Genomic DNA, 22694 nt, shown 5'->3' with positions numbered 1-22694 from the left:
TTTTTTTTTTTTGTATTTATTGGCTGGTCTTTATTGTTTTTATCATACCTGCTATAATAGAAAACATATAAGAAAGATAAGACACAATTTAAGAATAAGCACAAGGAAAATACTTAATAATTTGATTAAGAAATTCTTAAAACTTCTTCAGTATCAAAGTTTGATTCCTGATTCTCTTTTTGACATAAAAACCCTAGTCTATACTAGTGAATTTTTTTAAAAGATTTTATTTATTTGACAGAGAGAGACACAGCGAGAGAGGGAACACAAGCAGGGGGAGTGGGAGGGGGAGAAGAAGTCTTCCCACAGAGCAGGGAGCCCGATGTGGGCCTCGATCCCAGGACCCTGGGATCATGACCTGAGCTGAAGGCAGAGGCTTAACGACTGAGCCACCCAGGCGCCCCTTATACTAGTGAATTTTTGAAGAATTATTATGGAGCAACAATTTTCAATTACCGAACACTACAAAAGATATAAAATGCATGGAGCTTTCTCTGGTATTTATTCAGCTTACAGTAGTTCATGAAATCTATTAATAATGGGAATGTTTCCATTATTGATTCTTAAGGAAAACCTAAATAACATCTATATAATGGAATAAAAGGAGTATATATCAAATTAGAAAACACAGAAAATGAAGATTAAAATAATCTCATGGGGTGCTGGACTGGCTCCAGTCAGCAGAGCATGTGACTCTTAACCTCAGGGATGTGAGTTCCAGCCCCATGTTGGGCATGGAGCCTACTTTAAAAAAAATTAAAATAATCTCACACCATACAAATAACATCTTTTTAAAGAAAGACGCACTTTGTAGATATTTCATTTTGCAGCAACTTCAAACCTACACATGGTTTCCAAGTACAACATGAAAGCTTTCTGATTTGCAAACCAATCAAGAGTGCATAATAGTGATGCTCCCAACATTCAATCCGTTGTGTGATCCCTATGAATACAGCATTCTCCTCTATGACCACGGGACACCTCGGAGTCAGGACTAGACACTGATCCACGACTGCCTTCTAGTACTCAGAGCTCGTCTGAATTCTGCCAATTGCTTCAGGACCTCCTTTTGCAGCAAGATGACCCAGTTCAGGGTTTCGTGTTGCATTTAGCAGCCGTGTTTCGTCTTCTTCACTCTTGAATGGTTTTCCCTTGATTTTCAGGCCCTGAGATTACAGGCCAGTTACTTTGCAGAACAGGTCTCAGGTCGGTTAGTTTCCTTTCTCCTCACATTTAGATTCAGGTTATCTGTGAATCTTCAATAGGACCTTCACAAACATGATCTTGGGTTCTCACTACCTCCTGGCAAGTGGCACACCATTTTGACTTGTCTTGTTAGATCGATGTTTAACACTTCACTTTCCCTAAAGATTTCCTAAAAAAATCCTCTCAGAGCATGTGATTATCTACAAAGATTTGTGCAGGACTGCAGAGGGGACACCACACTCCCTGCTGCATTGACCCGGCAGAATATTCCAATGGCTCAGAGCCCATCCCCCAGGAGCTGCCAAAGGTAAGCCCTGAGGGGAAGACCGGCTTTTCTTAGTAATAAGCGGTGTTTGAGCAAGGCAGGCCAGCTGAGTTCACCCTTCCCTGCACACTTTCCTGCATTCGAGTCATTAGAAACAAACCACTAAAAAATGGCCCATGTTCAAGGAGAGGAGATTTTGACTCTAACTTTTGATGTGATGAATAGAAAAGAATATATGGACATGTTTAAACCACTGTAAGTCCAAGGTAACCACAGCAGGCTCCAAGCTCCTAAATACATATTAAACTAGGATCTAGAGCTCTCACTTGGGAGAGACACAAATCTTCCCTTCCTTTCGCTTTCCTTCCTTCTTGCTTTTTAACAGTGCATATACCTATTTTGGTAAATGCTCCATGTGTCCTTGAAAATAATATACATTCTGTAATTGCTGGGTGTAGCAGGATTCCAAAAATATTAATTAGGTCAAATTGGTTAATCACGTTGTTCCAACTTCTTTAGCGTGATATTTTTGTTTGTTTCATCAATAACTATGTAGATAAAAACCTTCCAAGACGGAAGACCCTTGTGTGTGTGTGTTTGGGCAGATGGGTGGCAGCGTTTCATGGACTTTTTAAGGATGTTGATGAATGTCTCACTATAGCCATTCAAAAACTTATTCAGCAGTGCTGATGACCTCATTTCATCCTGGTGCCCAGCATCTTTCCCACTAACTAGGGAATGGGCAATATCCTTGATATCAACCTGATTCTGTCTCCTCAGAGAGAATCCTCTGGTCCCTAAGGGCTTTTCTAAGTTAAAACTGGAACCTGCGGTTGAGTGTGTTCAGATGAGGATTTTGACAAAAGAAGTGGTTGCTTGTGGGGCTGTTCATGCACACACCTGGTTCTCACTACAGGGATGTGGGTAAGTCACGAAACCCACGAGTCACAGGAGAGGACGGAAGGGGAGGGTTGGCCAGAGATGCCACCGGGGGGGGGGGGGGCTCTCCTCCCTCCCATGCTTGCAACACTGAAGCAGGGCCCCTAGAGCAGGCTGCAGGGCCAGTATGATCCCTGCGTTCCTCTTCCTTAACTGCTTTGGTAAGTTCCTTGGACTGCATATACTGGGATTCGAGACAGGGTGGACTGAGTGGGAGACCTAGGGAAGGTAATGAAGTGGGAAGGGAGTACCATCTGCTTGTCTTCATTCACAGCTCACAGGTGTCAGGGCCCCGCTGGCAGCTCCAGACAGGCTTCCTCTAACAAGTGATGTCAACGTTTAAAATTTTACCTTCCGTATCCATGACTGTGCTCTGCACCCACATTGCCTCTACTTAACATTTTAGTTTTAGCGACTCGGTATTTTCTATTGGAGGATGAACACTTTCAAGCAATACTTTCAACAATAATCCAGATTCACTTACTAAGAATGGGAAGTTTCTGTAAGTGTATGCAGGAGAAAAAAGAAGAAAATGTTAGGATTTCTAGCCATGTGCAGTTGCTGGTCAAGTTTCTGAGCCCAAGATGGCTCACCTCTTGTTAGAAGGGTGATTAGCAAGACACAGAGGTGCCCATCCCTACCTGAGCCTTTATCCTCGCTGTGATAAAAGGGCTTAACGTGACTGGAAGTTACTGAAGTAACTTTCTGAAGCCGTGATCAATACTACAGAATGCTAGTCACTGAATCCCCTAAAATCATCCCACAGAGCACCTATGGTTCCTAGCTCATGCTGTGGGAAATACCACTCTAAGCAATGCAAAGTATCCTTTGTGATGGGAACTAGGCCCGTAGACATAGATGAGGTCCCTGAGACCAAAAGCTGAGGGTTCCTGCTCATGGCCACACAGAAAAGGAGCAGAAAAGTCAGCATTCAAACCCAGGCCTGGCTCCAAAATCACTGTTTCTGCCCAGTCATAACGGGATATTAAGAGGAATGTGTGCATGGGGTCTTCAGAGTATAAATGTCCTCAGGGGGAGTGTACAGACACAGGCTGAGAAATCTAAAGAGGTGACACAGGAGTGATTCAAACAAGTGTGGGGAGGAAGTGCATCTCAGGATGTCTGTTTGTAGGCACCACGAAAGCCTGGTGTCCACAAGGGGAGTGGGCATGGTCTCCAGGCAGTGCCCGCCATGGCCTAGCTCTGTCTTCACTACATTCCTCTGATTCCAATACTCTAGACTAGATCTAAAAGTGTCATCTTGGGATGGTGAAGGGGTCCACATCGTAAGCCGCCCACCTGCGTTTCCAAGAGAGGAGTGAATCAGGTGTGTGTTCTGGGCTTCCACTCCTACACATGCTGGTTGACTGCATTTGAAATACATCACATGGTGCTGGGGCTTGATTTCCTTATCCATACAATGAGGATAATTATGACCATCTGCAGGGCCATCACAGTGACTAGAGACTGTGTATGCATAGGAAGATTACTGTTATTTCCATGGGGGAATGAATCCTTCTATCATCCCCCTCTCCCTGGCTCAGGTGCTATTTCTGCTGGAAATCGCTCACAGAGAAGTCTCCATCATCTGTCACTGAAGAATGCAGGTCCCTGCTCTCTTCTGTCCTTGACAGAATGTGTGCCCCTGTTATCAGGCTGAGAATGGTCTCCTCTTATCACCGTGTTGGTGATGTGCAGAATTGACACGAGATGCCAGTTAGATAAGAAGCCAGGTGGTCAAGTGTGTATCCAACCAACATGTCCTTCCAACCATGTTGGGTGAAGCCCTCAAGCCTCAGAGGGACACCCCACTCAGGAGGCAGGTAGAGGGTCCCAGTCCCCCCCACCCCAGCAGTGTCTGCAGGGGTGAGTGAGGGAGGTGTTGAGGCAGGAACTGAAGAGGTCTGAATGTTTCAGAAGCCTGTGTGATCATCAGTCAGGAGACGGCAGGGCGAGGGTACCGAGTTCCAATGGGAATCGCTTAGGACCTGCTTCATGATGCTGAGAATCTTTTCTTAACCGAGATGAACTGGGCTCTCACTCCTTAATCCCTCCTCTGCCCTGATTCTCCACCAGCTCTAGGCAAACAGCAGCCTGCACATTCTCTAAGCCTTCACACTCCTGTCCACAGAGATCCCATTCACATCACCCTGTCCACTCCTTTTGCTCCGTGTGTGGTGTGAATCCTCCACCTTTACGCAGAGTTACACAACAGCCGAAATGGCGCACATCCTGCCCACCCAGCATGGTCATTACAACGGGGAAGGGTCTGCCGGGGGGCTCCACCTGTTGGCAGGGACTGGGCAGGAGGGACAAGGGTCCAGGCCCCAGGGCTTTAGTGCACAGAGACCAGGCTCTGTCCAGTTGGGGGTCTTGCTTCTTGCTGAACGTCTGTTTTCTCCATGCCGTGCTTTCTGGGAGTTCACGGAGTTGCGAACACGTCTTCTCTTGAACGCTGCGGCGCTTCCTCAAAATCCTTACTTTAAATTCTTTCTCTGGTAACTTAGAGTGCTCTGCTTCTCTGGACTCCCTTCCTGGCAAACGGCTGTGTTCCCTGATGGTGTTGTCTGCTTGCTTTTTCACGCTGCTAGTGGTGCATGTCTGAGGGAGCGGTTGCCTCTCCCGGCCTCTCGGGTCTGGCTCGGGGGGAGGCTTTCCTCGAGGGCGACTGCCGTAGTGCCTGAGGAGTGGGCCGTGCAGGCCTCCCCCGGGACCGGGTCTCGGGAGCGCAGCCAGGTAGGGGGACCAGCAGCAGCACAGGCCCTGGGATGACAGGGCCCGGCAGCAACTGGGGCTCCTGGGGCAGGTCCCACAGCAGTGGGGGTCAGCGTCGGGTGAATACCGTGGGGCTCTTGGGGTGAGGCTTGCTGGGGTTCTCCTGCCCTCCCTTCCCCCACGCGGTCCAAGCCCTCCGAGGGGATCTCCCCCCGGCGCCCAGCTGCTCTGGCCTGGGAGTTGCAGGGCTGCAGGCCAAAGGCTGACCTCGCTTCCCTACGTGTCCACACCTGCTTTTTGAGCTCTCAGCATCTCTGCTGCCTCTCCGCTGCAGTCCAGAGATTCCCCGGAGCTATTTCCACCCGTTGGTAGCTGTGCTTTCAATTTGTTCTTGTTTTTGCGGGGGACCCGAGCACCGGGGCCCCTGCAGCCCACCATCTTGCTGATGTCACCATCTGCGCTGGGAGCTTCCACAGTGCCCCGGGGAGCCCAATGCGTAGCCAGTGTTGGAGTCTGCTGCAAACACAGCCGTTGTGTGGGACAGGGGAGAAACATGGTCTGTTCCCGAGATCTGTTTTAGGGCACTGTGCAGTGAGCTCTGTCCTGCTTGGAGAAATAAGGGATGAAAATACATAATGGAAAAGATGGGCTCAGAAACGTTTTAGCACAAAAGGCTGAGGCTGTCCTCACGAGCTCCTTCCCACAAAAGGGCGCACTGCACCGTCCAGCCACACAGACGTGGGTGAGGACGGCGTCATCCCAGGGGCCGGAGGGAGGAATGACGGCAGTTGTCGGAAGTTTGCACTGTTTGAATGAACGGACCATCCACTGTGTGGAGACTTCCAGACGGTGCCAAGAATACAACGGGATGAACGGACATCGGTCATCTCCAAAAAAAAAATCACAATTTAGTGGAGGACCCAGCATCAGTCAGGTTCGTAAATGGAGTATCTATCTGGAAAGGCCTGTCCTTTTCTGGTCCTTGAGGATTAAGATAGGACTTAAACAGCCCTATGAGTTTGCATTTTTTACCCTCCTTATAAAATCTGAGCTGTGCTTACACAGGCATCTCGTCAGCCGGTCAGTGTGCGTTCACTGAGGTCCTACTATGTGCCAGGACCTGTGCAGACGCTGGGCACACTGAGGTGAAGAACACAGTCCCTGCCTTCTAGCTGCTCCCAGGTAGTGACATCTTCTGTCTCCCGTGGCATGAGCTGCAGACTTTACAAACTCGAAGACTGTATGACCCAATCGTTTCTGTCTTAATTCACGCCCCCCAGAGCACCAAGCAGCCTTCATTATGGGGGATGCTCTTATCACAGAGGAGACTGTCTGCAGAGGGGGCCAGGCCCACTCATGGTCTGGTGATCCTCAGGACTTAAACTGGCAGCAATGCTCAGTCCAGGCTCACCAATCTCCTGCACAGTCCTGCCTTCCTCCCTGGGGGACGGGGAGTCAAGGAAATAGAACGCGGACTCTAGTAGCAAAGCTAAGAATAGGGTGGTTTGGACAGAGGATGTGAATGGAAGGGTTTGTGGACATTGCGGAACCAGGCCAGGTCCTGGGCCGTGGGAGGAGTGAGCCGCACAGGAGACCTTCTGGGAGAGTGGGGAAGGAGCCCAGAGCAGAGCTGCAGCCACAGTCCAGTGTGCAGAAATGAGAAGCCCCAGATGCATGACCTCCAGGGTCCGTGCTCAGCAGCAGCCCCCGGGGAGGCCCCTTGGGACGGGGCTCCAGGTGGATGCTCATGTCACATAGATGGTTCTCTTGCAGGGCTGTGTGCTGGCCAAGGAAGCAGGGGTACCAACGGTGAGTGATTCTTGGTGATACCCTCTTCACCTTTGTTCTGCAGCCCTGATTCTTCTTCTCCGGGTCTCGTCAAGAGGCAGAGGCTTCTTCTTCCCATTTTCTTTTTAAAGAATTTATTTATTTATTTATTTGAGGGAGAGAGCACAAGCAGGAGGCAGAGGCAAAGGGAGAAACCGACTCCCGGCTGAGCAGGGAGCCCGACATGGGGCTCGATCCCAGGACCCCGGGATCATGACCTGAGCCGAAGGCAGACGCTTAACTGACTGAGCCACCCAGGCGCCCGCATGTTTTCTTTTTAGATATAACGGTCATATAACATCGTATTAGTTTCAGGTGCATAATGGATTCAAAGTTTGTATATACTGGGAAATGATCACCACAATAAATGTAGTCAACCTACATACCACACAGTTAACAATTTTTTGGTTGTTTTTTCTGGTTATGAGAACTTTTAAGATCTACTCTCTCAGCAGCTTTCAAATAAGCACTACGGCATTGCGAACTATAGTCCCCATGCTGCATGTTGCATCCCCAGGACTAACTTCATAACTGGAGATTTGGACCTTTCGACCCGCTTCACCCATTTCACGCTGGCAACCATCAGTCTGTTCTCTGTATCTACGATTTCTTTCCTTCTTTTTTCCTTTTTAGATTCCACGTATAAATGACAGCATACAGTATTTGTCTTCCCCTGTCTGATTTATCTCACTTAACACAATACTTCCAGATCTATCCATACTGACACAGTGGCAATATTTCCTTCTTTCTGTGGGTGAATAATATTCCATTATACATACACACACACCAAATTTTTTTTTTTTAAGATTTTATTTATTTATCTGACAGAGAGAGACACAGCGAGAGAGAGAACACAAGCAGGGGGAGTGGGAGAGGGAGAAGCAGGCTTTCCGCCGAGCAGGGAGCCCGATGCGGGGCTCGATCCCAGGACCCTAGGATCATGACCTGAGCCGAAGGCAGACGCTTAACGACTGAGCCACCCAGGCGCCCCCACACACCAAATTTTCTTTATCCATTCGCTCATCACTGGACATGTTTTGGCTGTTATAAATAATGCTGCAGAGGACATGTGGTGCAGATAATTTTACGAGACAGTGTTTCCATTTCGTTCAGCTATATGCACAGAAGTGGGGTCGCTGCATCGAAGGGTAGATCTACTTTTCGTTTTCTGAGGAACCGCCCTACTGTTCTCTGTAGCTGCTGCCCCTACTTACATTCCCAGCAACAGTGCACAGGGTTCCCTGTTCTCCTCCTTCTCGCCGACACCTGTCGTCTCTCGTTTTCTGGATGAGTGCCATTCTGACAGGTGTGAGGTGACATCTCATCAAAGGGCCCCCTGAGAACTGGCGTGCTCATCAAATCCAGCCCCAGGCTCTACTTCTTTTTAGGGATACTCCCCAAGCCTTTCCTCAGAGCCTCACCCAGCTTTTTGGTTCCTGCCAAGAGTAACATGACCCTAAGATGCTGGACTCCTGTCAGGAATGTAGAGTTTACTTTCAGCAAGGGAAGAATCCTGCTACCCTCAAAGTCCACGGTGTCCGTGTATCATTCAGGAAGAATGGCTGAAGTCCCCCCTCGTTAACCTGAGTCGGCAAGACTCGGGGAAATATACCTGCAAATATTGCCGGACAGAGGCCCCCCGCCAGTGTTCCCCAGCCAGAGATGTCCTTCTCGTGGTTACAGGTGAGAAGGAAGTGTCCCAGAAAGAGTCTGGCTTGACCCATCTGCCCCCACCCCCAGCATAAAAGATGAAGAGGAACTCAGAGGAGAGGACAGGAAGTGGTCTCTGCTCCCACAGAGGGGCCTGAGGACAGTAGGAGCAGTCTGATTTGGAGATTAATGAAAGTGAAATTCTGATCCTCGACAAGACCTTGCCCACAGCTGGGCAAACGTGTGTCTGGTATCCTTGGTCCCATGCTCCCAGGAAAGACCTTCGAGGACACCAGGGATGAGGGGCACCCTGAGCTTCTCCCCATTATTTCTGACCCTATTTCTCCTCCAGGAAGCTTACCTAAACCAAGCTTCCTCAATCAGAAGAGGCTTATGGTGACACCAGGAGAGAACGTGACTCTTCAGTGCCAGAAGACAGACCTCGAGATTGCATTTATCATGTGGGCTCTGCTGAAGCGGGGAATTCCTGAGCCTATCGACGTCCCAGAGACCATCAGGGAACGTGGCTCCCTCGCCTTCGGAGAGTCAGGGACGGTGGCAGTTACAGATGTGTATACTACCAAACTGAGGCTCCTTTCTGGGCCTCACAGCCCAGCAACAGCTAGAACTGTAGGTGACAGGTAAAGATTGGGATGATTTTATAATAAAATAACCCTAACCCCTCGCTGTCATGCCTTGCATCCTTGGAGTGTTCATTTCACTTACTCGCAAACACATACACCGAAGTAAGCAAACACAGTCGAATACAGTGCTGCTGTGCTCGTTTCAAACATTTAGCTTCTAGAGATGACTGAAGGACAGGAAAAAGGAAACTTCTTATTTTCACCTGCACTTATTCCTTCTACAATACTTCGCCTTTCTCCACGCGGATCTGAGTTTCTGATCCACATCACCTCCCCTCTCGCTAAAGAACTTCTGGTCACATTCCGTGCAAGGCATGTCCTGGCAACAAATGCCCTCGGTTTTTGTCTTTTTTTTTTAAAGATTTTATTTATTTGAGAGAGAGAATGAGAGACAGCACAAGAGGGAAGAGGGTCAGAGGGAGAAGCAGACCCCCCGCTGAGCAGGGAGCCCGATGCGGGACTCGATCCCGGGACTCCAGGATCATGACCTGAGCCGAAGGCAGTCGCTTAACCAACTGAGCCACCCAGGCGCCCGCCCTCGCTTTTTGTTTGTCGGAGGAAGGCTTTACTTCTTCACTTTTGAAGGATAGTATCTCAGGGTCCAGGATGTTAGGTCGGTGGTTTTTTTCTCTCAACACGTTGATACTTCACTCCACTCTCATCTCACATCGTTTCCAGAAAGTAGGTTATAATTCTTACCATTGCTCCTCTGCAGCTGAGGTGCTTTCTCCTCTGGCTTCCTTCGGGAGTTTCTTAACCTCTGCCTTTCTAGTTTGAAAAGGATACGCATAGAGGTAGGGTTTTTGTTTTGTTTTTTGCTTCATTTCTGATGCTTATCCTGCTTGCTGTTCTCTGTTTCTAGGATCTGTGGTTTTGTGTCTGAAATTTGGAGAAAATTCTCAGTTGCTATTTCTCATATTTCTTGTTTCTCTCTCTCCCTCTCTCCTCCTGTTGATCCCATGACGAACGGGTTACACCTTGGTCCACAGCCCTTGGACACTCCCTTCTGTGTTCTTCCAGCCTTGTTTCTGTTTGCTGCTTGGTTTGGGAGGCTTCTGCTGGTGAATCCTCAGGCACCGAGCTCACTCCCTCAGCCACACCCAGTCCACCCACAAGCCCATCGAAAGGCGTTCTTCATTCCTGTCACAGGGTTTCTGGTCTCTGGAGCTTCTTTTTGAGTCTTTCTTCGGATTTCCACCTCCCTGCTCACATCGCCCATCTGTTCTCGCATGCTGCCTACTCTGCCTGCGAGAGCCCTTAGCATATGAGTCACCGTGGCTTAAGTTCCTGAGATGATCATTCCAGCATTTCTGCCATAGCTGCATCTGGTTCTGCTGCTGCTATGTCTCTTCAAACTGTTTTTGCTTGGGTTTTCTTTTTTGGCTTTTAGTACACCCTGTCCTTTGTTCTTGATGGCCAGCCATGATGCGCCGGGCAAAGGAACTGCTGGAGACTGGCCTTGAGTGACTTGGTAGGATCTTTCCTAGGATTAGGACTCCGACTTGCACAGAGCCTGTGCCCCTGGGATGTGACCCTCACAGGGTTTCTCAGTCCCCCTGCTATGGTGGGACAGGGTGGCCAGAGCTGGCTGGCGTTGGGTGTTTCTCCTCTCCCAGGTCAGTTAGGCTCTGACAAAACCCCAGGAGGTTAGGCCCAGTGAGCTAGTTCCCCCTGGCCTTGTTAAGAAGAACACAGTGCTCTGCTGTATTTCAAAGTGAGTTACCCCCTCTCCCTGCCAGAAGCAGGAGGGGGTTTTTCTTGGCTCTTCACTAGGAGAACCTGGTAGAACTCCAGGAGGTAAAACTCCCAGACCCCATGACCGGGACCCCGTGACCAGCTCCCCGGAGTTCCTAACTCCCAGGTTTGTCCAAGCCGAGCATCCGGACCTGGCTCTGGTCCCCAGGGAGGTTTCGGCTTGTGGGTTTTTGCTCGGCAAACTCTGATTCTCGGGACTCACGGGTTGGCCTCTCCAGTCACGGGGCGGAGGGCTGCTCTGTGACCTCACTGCCATTTCAGATCTCACAAGACTTACAGACTTTTCAGTTTGTTCTGCTTTTCCTCACTGTTACTATGGAGTAGTGACTTCCATGGGCAACCAGAAACTGGAAGCCAAGATCTCGATCCTCTCGATCTGGGGAAATCCTTGGATCAGGGACTCCGTCTTGCTCAGGGACCAGGGACTCTGTCATCAAGCAGCCCATGTGCAAGTGTATTCTCTCTACAGAGCTGTCATTCTCAGCGTCACGGTGGGAGAACCGAGCCCCTGGGAGCCAGCACAAGCCAAGAATCACGTTGGAAGGGACCCTCGCATACAGAGTGTGATACAGGACGGCGACTTTCTCCCCCACAAACCTAACCTGTGACGAGCAGCAATCTCTGCCTCTGGGGGTTTTAAGACGTCCCCTCTTTCCCCATCCATTCTCCTCCTTGCATTATTTCTTCTTTGTCACGATGCATCGCATGTGTAGACTTCTCCCTTGGCCCTCACCAATGTACATTTATATATTTTTAGTTGGTTAGGAATTTTAAGAAACCATCATCCTGGCAATGGGATACAGTGCATTCTGTGTCCTGGCGCTTCTGCTTCTGCTCTCTGACAACTCAGGATGGTAAGCTCACTGACCAGGACACACAAATGGGCTCTGACTTCTGACCGAGTAGGAGGGAGGGTGCTCTGTGGTCAGTGCTGAACACTTGTCTCTTTCAATTTCCTCAAATGGGGCACCAGGAAATCACACCAAGATTAACCACCTCCGACTGGGTCTGGCGGCCCCCTTTCTGATTACTGTGGGGGCTGTCCTGGCTGAAGCCTGGCAGAGCCGCAAGGAGTGTCTGCATGGACCCAAGTAAACAACTGAGCACCCTTCTTTTTCATGGGCTGTCCTAGTGATAGGGGGCATGTCAACACCAAACTTGCCTTGTGGGGACCTCCTATGTTTCTCAATGTGGCATGATTGGTATTTCTGGTGGGACATTTCTTACCATGTAGGACTCTCTGGTTCATTGCAAGAACATTCAGTATATCTCCCTCATCTCTCGTTAAATCAGCTGAAGCCCCAATCACTGTGTAGACATACTAACTAACACTCCCATACCCTCTCAACATCCCTAGATACGGAGGAGGGGGGGAGAGTTCCACTGGTGGAGACCTGTGTTTGGAGGCCAGGAGAAATCATATCTTCCTCTTCCTCCCTCGCCTGACCTCTCTCTTGGTTCTTCTCCACCTACAGGTCCCACAGCTGCTGAGGGGAATGATGACTGTTGATGAAGTTGGACCCACTGACCCTGAACAGTTTCCAGTGGATCGTGCATTCTCACCTCTGCTGAGAGCCCCTCCCGGACAAGATGATGGTTTCCTCTTCTGTACTCCTCACCTGCAGCAGAGAACAGGACGGGGCATAAAAATCCACGCAACAAATGATTATGCCACTCTGAAACTCTATATTTGGTTACACCAATATGACATGTCACTTAGGTCACACCCCAAATTTCCATACATGGATGAACCTCTTTCTGGGATCATTACTCTAGTTATTTGGTGTGTCTTTATTTTGCATTTTCCTCATAGCTAATAATAATTAGTGTCTTCCCACATACTATTGGCCTTTTTAAAATTTTTTATCAAAATACAATCAAATGGGGCGCCTGAGTGGCTCAGTGGTTAAGCATCTACCTTAGGCTCAGGTCATGATCCCCCCAGGGTCCTGGGATCCAGCCCCATGTCGGGCTCCCTGCTCTGCGGGAAGCCTGCTTCCCCCTCTCCCACTCCCCCTGCTTGTGTTCCCCCTGTCTCTCTCTCTGTCAAATAAATAAAATCTTTAAAAAAAAATACAATCGGGGCGCCTGGGTGGCTCAGATGATTAAGCATCTGCCTTCGGCTCAGGTCATGATCCCAGGGTCCTGGGATCAAGCCCTGTATCAGGCTCCTGGCTCAGCGGGGAGCCTGCTTCTCCCTCTCCCTCTCTCCCTGCTCATGCTCTCTCTCTCTCTCTCTCTGTATCTCTGTGTCTCTGTGTCTCAAATGAATAAATAAATCTTTAAAAAAAAATACAATCAACATATAATGTTGTATTAGTTTTAGGCACACAACATATTGATTCAATGATTCTACACGTTAGTTGATGCTCACCATGGTAAGCATAGTCACCATCTGTCACTATACGACGTTTATTTTAATTCCTGATAAAGTATCTGATTAAATATTTGCCCATTTTTATTTTTTTAAAGATTTCATTTATTTAGGGCGCCTGGGTGGCTCAGTTGGTTAAGCGACTGCCTTCGGCTCAGGTCATGATCCTGGAATCCCGGGATCGAGTCCCGCATCGGGCTCCCTGCACGGCGGGGAGTCTGCTTCTCCCTCTGCCCCTCCCCTCTCTCATGTACTCACTCTCTCTCATTCTCTCTCTCTCAAATAAATAAATAAAAAATCTTTAAAAAAAAAAAAAAAAGATTTCATTTATTTATTTGACAGAGAGGGACACAGCTAGAGAGGGAACACAAGCAGGGGGAGTGGGAGAGGGAGAAGCAGGCTTCCCGCCAAGCAAGGAGCCCGAGGCGGGGCTCGATCCCACTACCCTGGGACCATGACCTGAGCCAAAGGCAGACGCTTAATGACTGAGCCACCCAGGCACCCCTATTTGCCCACTTTTAATTGGGTTATTTGTCTTAATACTGAATTGCAAGAATATATACAGGGGCGCCTGGGTGGCTCAGATGGAAAAGCATCTGCCTTCGGCTCGGGTCATGATCCCAGGGTCCTGGGATCAAGCCCCACACTGGGCTCCTGGCTCAGCGGGGAGCCTGCTTCTCCCTCTGCCTCTCCCCCTGCTCGTGCTCTCTCTCTCTCTCTCTATCTCTGTGTCTTAAATGAATAAATAAAATCTTTAAAAATTAAAAAAATATATATATACATATTCTGGTCACAAGTCTGTTAACAAACATCTGCTTTGCAAGTTTTTTCTTACAGTTTGTTGACTTATCTTTTCATTTTTAAACCTCTCTTAAAGAGCAGAAGTTTTAAATTTTGGTTAAGCTCACCAATTATGAATTATTTTTTCTTTATGGCTTGAGAATTTTGTCCTAAGGAATCTTTGCTCAACTCAAGGTCACAAAGATCTTTTTCCTATGTTTTCTTATGTAACTATTATAGCTTTAGATTTTACATTTAGGTCTTAATCTTTTTTTTCCTAAACATTTTATTTTTACTTATTTGAGAGAGGAAAAAGCACGTGCATGCACAGAAGCCAAAGAGTAGCCAAGAGTAAGAACACTTCTCAAAAGTTCACATGTAGAAACCTTAAGCCCCAATGTGATGGTGTTGGGAGGTGGGGCCTTTGAGAGAGAATTAGGTCATAAGGATGCAGTCTTCATGAATGGGATTAGTCTCTTCTTATAAGAGACACAAGAAAGATGATCTCTCTTCACCATGTGAGGATACAGGGGAAAAGGCAGCAGTCTGTAAACCGGGAAGAATGCACTTGCTAAGAATCCAAACATGTTAGCACCCTGGTCTCTGACTTCTAGCCTCCAGAACTGTGGGAATAAACATTTGCTAGTGTAGCCACCTGGTCTATGGTCTTCTGTTAGAGCAGCCTGAGCTGACGAAGACACCTACAAATGCACTTGCATGTGGGACAAGGGAAGAGTGCATGTCTTTCCCTTTCTGGAATATCCACTTGGATTTTGAGGTATGTTTTAGGACACCAAGCAGGGAGCCTTGTCCTGCTTGGAGTATCAGGGAATGAAAAGGGACGATGGAAAAGATCGGTTCAAAAACCTTTCAATGCCAGGGCTAAGACTGTCACATGTATTTCTCTGCAAGGAAAGGGTTTTCTCCATCTCCGAGCCAGCCCTTCTCCCCTCAAGTGGGTGTGGGTGACCACGGGGTGGTGTTTCAAGTGGCATTCACTGGGTGGGAGGAAGACGGTTAGTTATGGTGACTTTGCATCTTTTCACATTCTTGAAAAAAATCTCTGTGAGTCGAGCTTATACCGGGCATCTTGTCAGTCAGCCATCGTGTGTTCGTTGAGGCCCTACTGTGTGCCAGGATCCATGTACACAGACAGATGCCGAGGTTGACAGCACAGTGACATCGTGTCTCCTGTGGCACGAAGAACATACACTTCTATAAACTCGCTCGAGATTTTACAACCGGAGGGATGTTAGCATTCTGGTGACAGGAGTCAGTCCTTTTCTCTCTCCCTTCTGAGCACAACAAATCCACATCTGTAACTGAACAAAAGCACCTCTGCACTGCTCACTAGGACACCAGAGATCCAACCTTGTGTGCATGGAAGGTGGGTGGCTGGGACCTGCAGGTGGCTGAGTGGAAGAGGGGGACAATGAAGTGAGGAGTGAAAGTCTGCAGCCTGGCTGCAGCTGGAGGGGCCCCTGCTCCTCAGCCACACCCCCATTTTGGAGGGGAGACCTCCAAGACTGAACAGATAGAACTGAAGGAACAGTCTCCCACTGTCTGCCCAGAAGGAGCTCCGGGATCACCCCTTCGAGGACTCCCTACAGCAGGGACACACCCAAAGCAGCAGTGCTAAGCACGCACCTCCCCCCCACTCTGAGCCACCCCACCTTTTCCCCAATCTGCTTTTTTTTTTTTTTTTAAGATTTTATTTATTTATTTGACAGAGAGAGAGGAACACAAACAGGGGGAGTGGAAGAGGGAGAAGCAGGCTTCCCGCCGAGCAGGGAGCCCGATGCGGGGCTCGATCCCAAGACGCTGGGATCATGACCTGAGCCGAAGGCAGGCGCTTAACGACTGAGCCACCCAGGCGCCCCAGCCCCAACCCGCTTCTTCACATGCTCCCAAGCTTAGCTGGGAGGCAGCTCTGGCAAGAGAAACCAAGACTTGTGCCCTAGCGCCACCTTCTGGAACACAGAAGAAAGGCTCCTAGTGACCTACCCGTTGAACCATTAGATCAGAATCAAAGTGAACAAAACCTTACCCAAGTAAGAATGCGCTCACTACTTCAAGTGCAGGGGCAGGGATACTTCTCATCAAACACTATGAAGAATCACGGCAGCATAGCATCACAAAAAGCAAATGACAATTTTCCAGTAACCAACCAAACCCAAAGGCGCAACACTGTGATCTGATAAAGAATTCAAAAGAGGTGAGGTGGGGCGCCTAGGTGGTTAAACGTCCAACTCTTTTTTTAAAAGAAGATTTTATTTATTTGACAGACACAGCGAGAGAGGGAACACAAGCAGGGGGAGTGGGAGAGGGAGAAGCAGGCTTCCTGCCCAGCAGGGAGCCCAATGCGGGGCTCAATCCCAGGACCCTGGGATCATGACCCGAGCTGAAGGCAGACGCTTAATGACTGAGCCGCCCAGGCGCCCCAAGTGTCCAACTCTTGATTTCAGCCCAGGCCATGATCTCAGGGAACTGAGATCGAGCCCCGCATCTGGCTCTGTGCTGGGCGTGGAGCCTGGTTAAGATTCTCCCACCTTCTCCCTCTGCCCCTTTCCTCCCCACCCCTCCAGCTCTGCTCTCATGCTCTCTTAAAGAAAGAAAGGAAGAAGAAAGAAAGAAAGAAAGAAAGAAAGAAAGAAAGAAAGAAAGAAAGAAAGAAAGAAAGAAAGAAAAGAAAAGAAAAAAGAAAAAGCTGGGGCACATGGCTGGCTCAGTGGGTGGAGCGTGCAACTCGACCTTGGGGTTGTGCTTTCGAGCCCCATGTGGGGTGAAGCCTACTTAAAAATAAAATCTTAAAAAAAAAAAGAATTCAAAAGAGCTGCTATGAGGAAATTCAGTGAGCTACAAGAAAACTCAGAAAGTCAGTACAACGAACTCAGGAATAAAATTAATGAACAGAAGGAATATCTTACCAAAGAGATTGAAATTATAAAAAAGAGCCAAATGGAAATTCTGGAGCTGAAGAACTCAATAAATGAGATGGATAATACATTAGAAAGCACTGGAAATAGAGCAGATCACCTAGAAGAGAAAATAGGTGAGCCTGAATATAGGGATCTAGAAATGATTCAGGTGGAAGATGAGAGAGAACTAAGATTTTTATTTTTATTCTTTTTAAGATTTTATTTATTTGACAGAGAGAGAGAGCGCACACACAAGCAGGGGGAGTGGGAAGCAGTGGGAGGCAGAGGGAGAGGGAGAAGCAGGCTTCCTGCTGAGACAGGAGCCAGATGCGGGGCTCCATCCCAGGACCCTGAAATCATGACCTGAGCTGAAGGCAGATGCTTAACCATCTGAGCTACCCAGGCGCCCCAAGAACTAAGATTTTTAAAGCAAATAAACCCTACAGGAGGGGTGCCTGGCCGGCTCAGTCGGTGGATCATGTGGCTCTTGATCTCGGGATTGTGGTTTTGAGTCCCACACTGGGTTTAGAGATTACTTAAAAAAAATAAAATCTTAAAAACAAAACAAAACAAAAAAACCCTACAAGAACAATCAGGCTCCATTAGAGGAGAAAGCACAAGATCAAGGGTATACCAGAAGGAGAAGAGAGGGAGAGGGAAGGGGAACCTGTATTTAAAGAAACAAAAGCTAAGAATTCCCCAATCCTGGGGTAGAAACTAGACACAAAAGTCCACGAAGCAGGGACACCTGGGTGGCTCAGTTGGTTAAGAGTCCGCCTTCGGCTCAGGTCATGATTCCAGTGTCCTGGGATCTAGTCCGGCATTGGGCTCCTTGCTCGGTGGGGAGCCTGCTTCCCCCTCTGCCTGCCGCTACCCCCCCCCCCCGCCCCGTTTGTGCTCAGGCTCTCTGACAAAAATAAATAAATAAACAAACCAACCTACAAAGCTAACAGAACACCTTACTATCTTGAGGCAAAAGACCTTCTCTAAGACACATTACAATGCTGTCAAAAGACAATGATAAAGAATTGTAAAGGCAGCCAGGGGGAAAAGGTAGTAACCTATAAAAGAACCTCCTTGAGGCTATAAGCAGATTTCTCACAGAAATTCTACAGGACGGGAGAGAGTGGAATGACAAATACTGAAGACAAAAATTGCCAGCCAAGAAAACTCTTCAGATATTAAGGAGAGTAAAGACTTTCTCAGACAAACAAGAGCTCAGGGAGCTCACCACCACCTGTCAAGAAATGTTGAAGGGGGTTCTTCAAACTGAAACAGAAAGACAAAAATACACAAAATTCTGATTAAGGTGATAGTCACCATTAGAAAAGGGTAACATTTTCCCTGAAAAAAAAAAAAATAGAAAAGGGTAACATTTTTAGAACAGTATATCGAACACTTAAATATAGGATGACGGTTAAAGAAAAAAGAGCATTAAAAATCACCAATTCGGTAATGAAATCATGGCATAAAAAGAAATCATTTGTGGTATCAAAAATATACAAGGGGAGGAGTAAAAGGATGGGACTTTGACAGGGAAACTGCTATCAGCAGAAAGGGGACTATGTTATCTATGAGATGTTTGATGTAAACCTCACAGTAACCATAAAGCAAAAATCTAGAGCAGACACGAAACATGAAAAAACGCGCAGACTGAGCAAATCACAATGGAAAACAACCAACTTACAAAAGTAGACAGAAACAGATGGGGATACCAGATAAGGGAGTAATCTCCAAAATATATAAAGAACTCACACAACTTAGTAACAACAACAACAAAAACAATCCGATTAAAACACGGCCAGAAGTAAATAGACATTTTTTCCAAAGAAGACATCCAGATGGTCAAGAGACAGTGAAAAGACGCTCCACATCACTCATCGTCAGGGAAATGGAAATTGAAACACAATGATATGTCACCTCATCCCGTCAGAATGACTATCATCAAAAAGGTAAGAAATAACAATGCTGGTGAGGATGTGGTGAAAAACCAAAACCAAAACCAAACCCTTGTTCACTGTTGTGGGAATGTAAATTGGTCCAACCACTATGGAAAACACTATGGAGATTCCTCAAAAAATTTAAAAGAGAACTATGAAATGATCCAACAATTCCACTTCTGGGAATATATACCCAAATGAAACGAAAACAGGATTTCAACGAGATCTCTGCACACCCATGCTTATCAAAGCATTATTCACGTCAGCCAAGATATGGAAACAACCCAAATGCCCATCAACTGGTGAATGGATATAAAGATGTAGTACCGGGGTACCTCGCTGCCTCAGTCCCCGGAGCATGTGACTCTTGAGCTCAGGGTTGTGGGTTCGAGTTCCACGTTGGGTGTAGAGATTGCTTGCAAATACTCTTAAAAAAAAAAAAAGTAATACATACACACAATGTAATGTTAAAGGAGGATATCCTGCCGTTTACAACAACACGGATGGACCCTGAGCACATTATGCTAAGGGAGGTAAGCCAGACAGAAAGACAGGTACCGTATGCTACCATTTATAGGTGGAATCTAAAGAAGTCAAACTTACAAAACAACAGAGCGTAAATGGGGATTAGCAGGAGACGCAGGGATTAGACTAACGTTTTTCAGGGAACAAAACTGTAACGAGTAGTAAATAAACCATGGACCGCATAATGAATATAGACCATAACATTCTACTGTAATTATACAAGGGGATAAATGTCGCTACAACGATGTTACAACACAGAAATGTATCAAAATCACAGCTGTACGCCATAACCTTACACAATGTTACACGTCAAATTTATTCAAGAAGCATCAAAACGTCTGGCACGCCCTCCTTGAAGACTTCGAAGTATTAAATGGGTTACACTAAGGGAAAGCTCTGGAGAGGAAAAGACCCCCTTGCGTATTCGGGGCGCTCCCTGAGATGCCACACCCAAAGCGCCTGAAATCCAGGAAGCCCCCCTTCCTCTGCGAGGCGGAGGCGGGGGGCCAGCGCAGGCGGGTCCTCGGGGCGCCCCGGCCCTCGAGCCCGCGTCTACGGGGCGCACCCCAGGGCGCGGGGAGCGCTCCGCAGGGCCGCCTCAGGAGCGTCCTCCGGGGAACGCCCTCTCACGTGGCGACGCGGGAGCTCGGGGCCGGTCCTCACCTGTTGGGGACTCCGCCCCGCCTCACCAGACGCGACAGGCTGGGCTCCCACCGCCCGGGACGCCGCTCTCAGGCCTCTCCCGGCACAGACCCGCAGGGCGCCGGGGCGCACAGGGCGGGCACCGAAGCTTCCCGAAGGCGCACGCGGCGCGCACGCGGCGCGCACGCTGGGGCGGCCGGCGGAGCGGCCTCGGGCCGAGTCCCCACCCCCTGCGGCCCCGGGGTGAGCGAGCGAGCGAGCGCGCGGCGGGCGGTGCGCAGGTCGGGAGCGCGCGGGCCGCAGCTGCCCTCTAGGGTCCCGCCCCCTGGCCGGACTGAGCACCAGTGCCCTGTGCATCCAGGGGAATGTCGAACTGCCCCCGGGCTCGGCCCTGTGAATGGCCCCAGGACGTCGTCCGGCTGGAGCCCTGCTCAGTGGGCCTAACCTGCGGGGCCCCCGGCCACAGGCTCAGGCCCGCACGGGCCGCTGGGACTTGTAGTCCCCAGGGCGGGCCCGACGCGTCAGTCATCCCCTCCGGGAATCAGTAGGGCCGGACACCACTCCGTTTCGCAGCGTTGGAGAGCACAGTGCTTCACTTGCATCACACGCGGGTCCGTTATTACTTACTGAGCGCCCGCTGAATGCTGCACACCTTAGCTGGACTTGGGGGAGAGTCGGTGAGCTCCTGCGCGCTTTAGGCAGAAGGATGAACTTGCAAGGAAGAACGTCAGGAACAAAAATGACAAATTCTAAGTGCTGCTGGAGGTCACACGAGGGCCAGAGAGTTAAACATCTGCCTTCGGCCCAGGGCATGATCCCAGTGTCAGGGTCCCTGCTCAGCAGGGGAGTCTGCTGCTCCCTCTTCCTCTGTTCCTTCTCTCTCTCTCTCAAATAAATAAATAAATAAAATCTTTAAAAACGTGGAATGCTCTAGATGAGGGGGAGGTGGCAGGGAGTAGAAAGGAGTGTGATCTGGCTGTAGTAAGTGGTTTATGTCAGACAATGGTGAGCAAGGCTTAGATGGGGATGTGGTCACCAGCGTCTTTGGGCCTCACTTTCAGAAAGGGCCTCCGAGGGACACCTGGGTGGCTCAGTCACTTAAGCATCTGCCTTTGGCTCAGGTCATGATCCCAGGGTCCTGGGATGGAGTCCCACACTGGGCTCCTTGCTCAGCAGGGAGCCTGCTTCTCCCTCTGCCCCTGCCTTGCTTGTGCCCCCTCTCTCTCTCTGAGAAAATAAATAAATAAATAAATCCTTAAAAAACAAACAAAAAAAGGAGCCTCAGTTTTGAGTTTGCCTCCAAGAGAGACCATCAGCACAGGCAGGGAGATGCCTCTTCAGACTTAAATAAAAGAGAACATCTCACTGCTGGTTTCCAGTTTCTGGACCTCAAGGCCCCTATTGGTCTAAGAATCGATTTGCGTGTATAAATCCTATCATTAACTTGAGAGTACCACAATTAGATTGAGACATAAGCTTTCAATAATGCTACCATTTTTTGTAAACTCTTTTGGCATTTATTCAATTTTTGTGTACCAGAAGTCTTAAGGGAAGCGGACCTAAATCTTTCTTGACCTAAAGGAGCATGTTGATGCTTTGGGGCTTGGTCCTGAGAGCAAGGGATGATTTATGAGAGCAGTTTTGATGCCTTTCAATGGCTCAGACATAAACCCACAGTTCAGAAAATCCTTTTCAAGACCACTGGTTCTTAGCTTTTGATTTCAGAAAACAAGATCACACTTAAGTAAAAGATATTTATTCTCAAATTTCTCAGGTAATGGAACACAGGATGTCATGATGCTTTTACTTTTACTAAAACACTGTGGAACACTGTATCACGCTTAACTGGTATGGAATTTGTGGTTAAATTCCACCTTTTCTGTATCGTATTAACAATAAAAGTGAGCTGGTGCCATATACTTTATTAATTTTGATTTTGACACACAAATAATTTAACAACCAAATGATACTATCTTAATTTATGTCATCCTGAGCACCAAGAAGCCTTCAAAGTGGGTGACAGTTCCTGGTCACTCCTGTCACTATCCTAGATGACACTGTCAGAAGATGCAGGGGCCACTTTGGGTCTTAGATAATGTCAGGAAATGAGTGAGATCACATCTCATCTGCAAGCTTCCCAAATCTCCCTCATGTGCACCTCCTGTCCCAGGGTAGAGGAGAACCAGATCTCACACAAGCTGTTAACTTGATCAAGGACGCATCATTCCCCCTGGACAGCTGTGGAGCCTATGTGTAGAAGGACAGATGTGAGATCAGGAAGGGAGGAAGAGAAGAAATATTTCTCCTGGCCCCCAAACACGGGCTCTCCGCCGGGGGGACACCACCCCACTCCCATCCTCCATATCTACGGGTGTTGGAAAAGTGCGGTAGTACTTGCTTGTTATCATCTCCCACAGTGATTTGGGGCTTCAACTGCTCTTTAATGGGAAAGAGCAACAGTGCTAAATGTTCCCACAACGAACAGGATGGCCCCATATGGTGAAGAAATATCCC

General features: G+C 48.4%; 1 long non-coding RNA gene across 2 annotated transcripts in view; it reads right to left on the bottom strand.

Moving 5' to 3' along the window:
- Positions 1 to 20621, bottom strand: part of LOC115942344 (uncharacterized) — a 30809-nt gene extending 10188 nt beyond the window's left edge. The window contains exons 1-2 of one of the 2 annotated variants that reach the window (XR_014141066.1): positions 20202 to 20621; positions 12565 to 12620 (exon numbers count right to left, since the gene is read on the bottom strand). This is a non-coding gene — a long non-coding RNA (uncharacterized LOC115942344). Of the gene's footprint in view, positions 1 to 12564; positions 12621 to 20168 lie in introns of both variants that reach the window. The other variant, XR_014141065.1, reaches the window with a different exon arrangement.
- Positions 20622 to 22694: the final 2073 nt, after the last annotated feature.

This window comes from Leptonychotes weddellii, chromosome 16 (genome assembly GCF_054177405.1).
Source record: "Leptonychotes weddellii isolate Sample4059 chromosome 16, ASM5417740v2, whole genome shotgun sequence".
Lineage (NCBI taxonomy): Eukaryota > Metazoa > Chordata > Mammalia > Carnivora > Phocidae > Leptonychotes > Leptonychotes weddellii.
The sequence above is the reverse complement of the archived record's forward strand: the minus strand, read 5'-3'. Positions and strand labels throughout refer to the sequence as shown.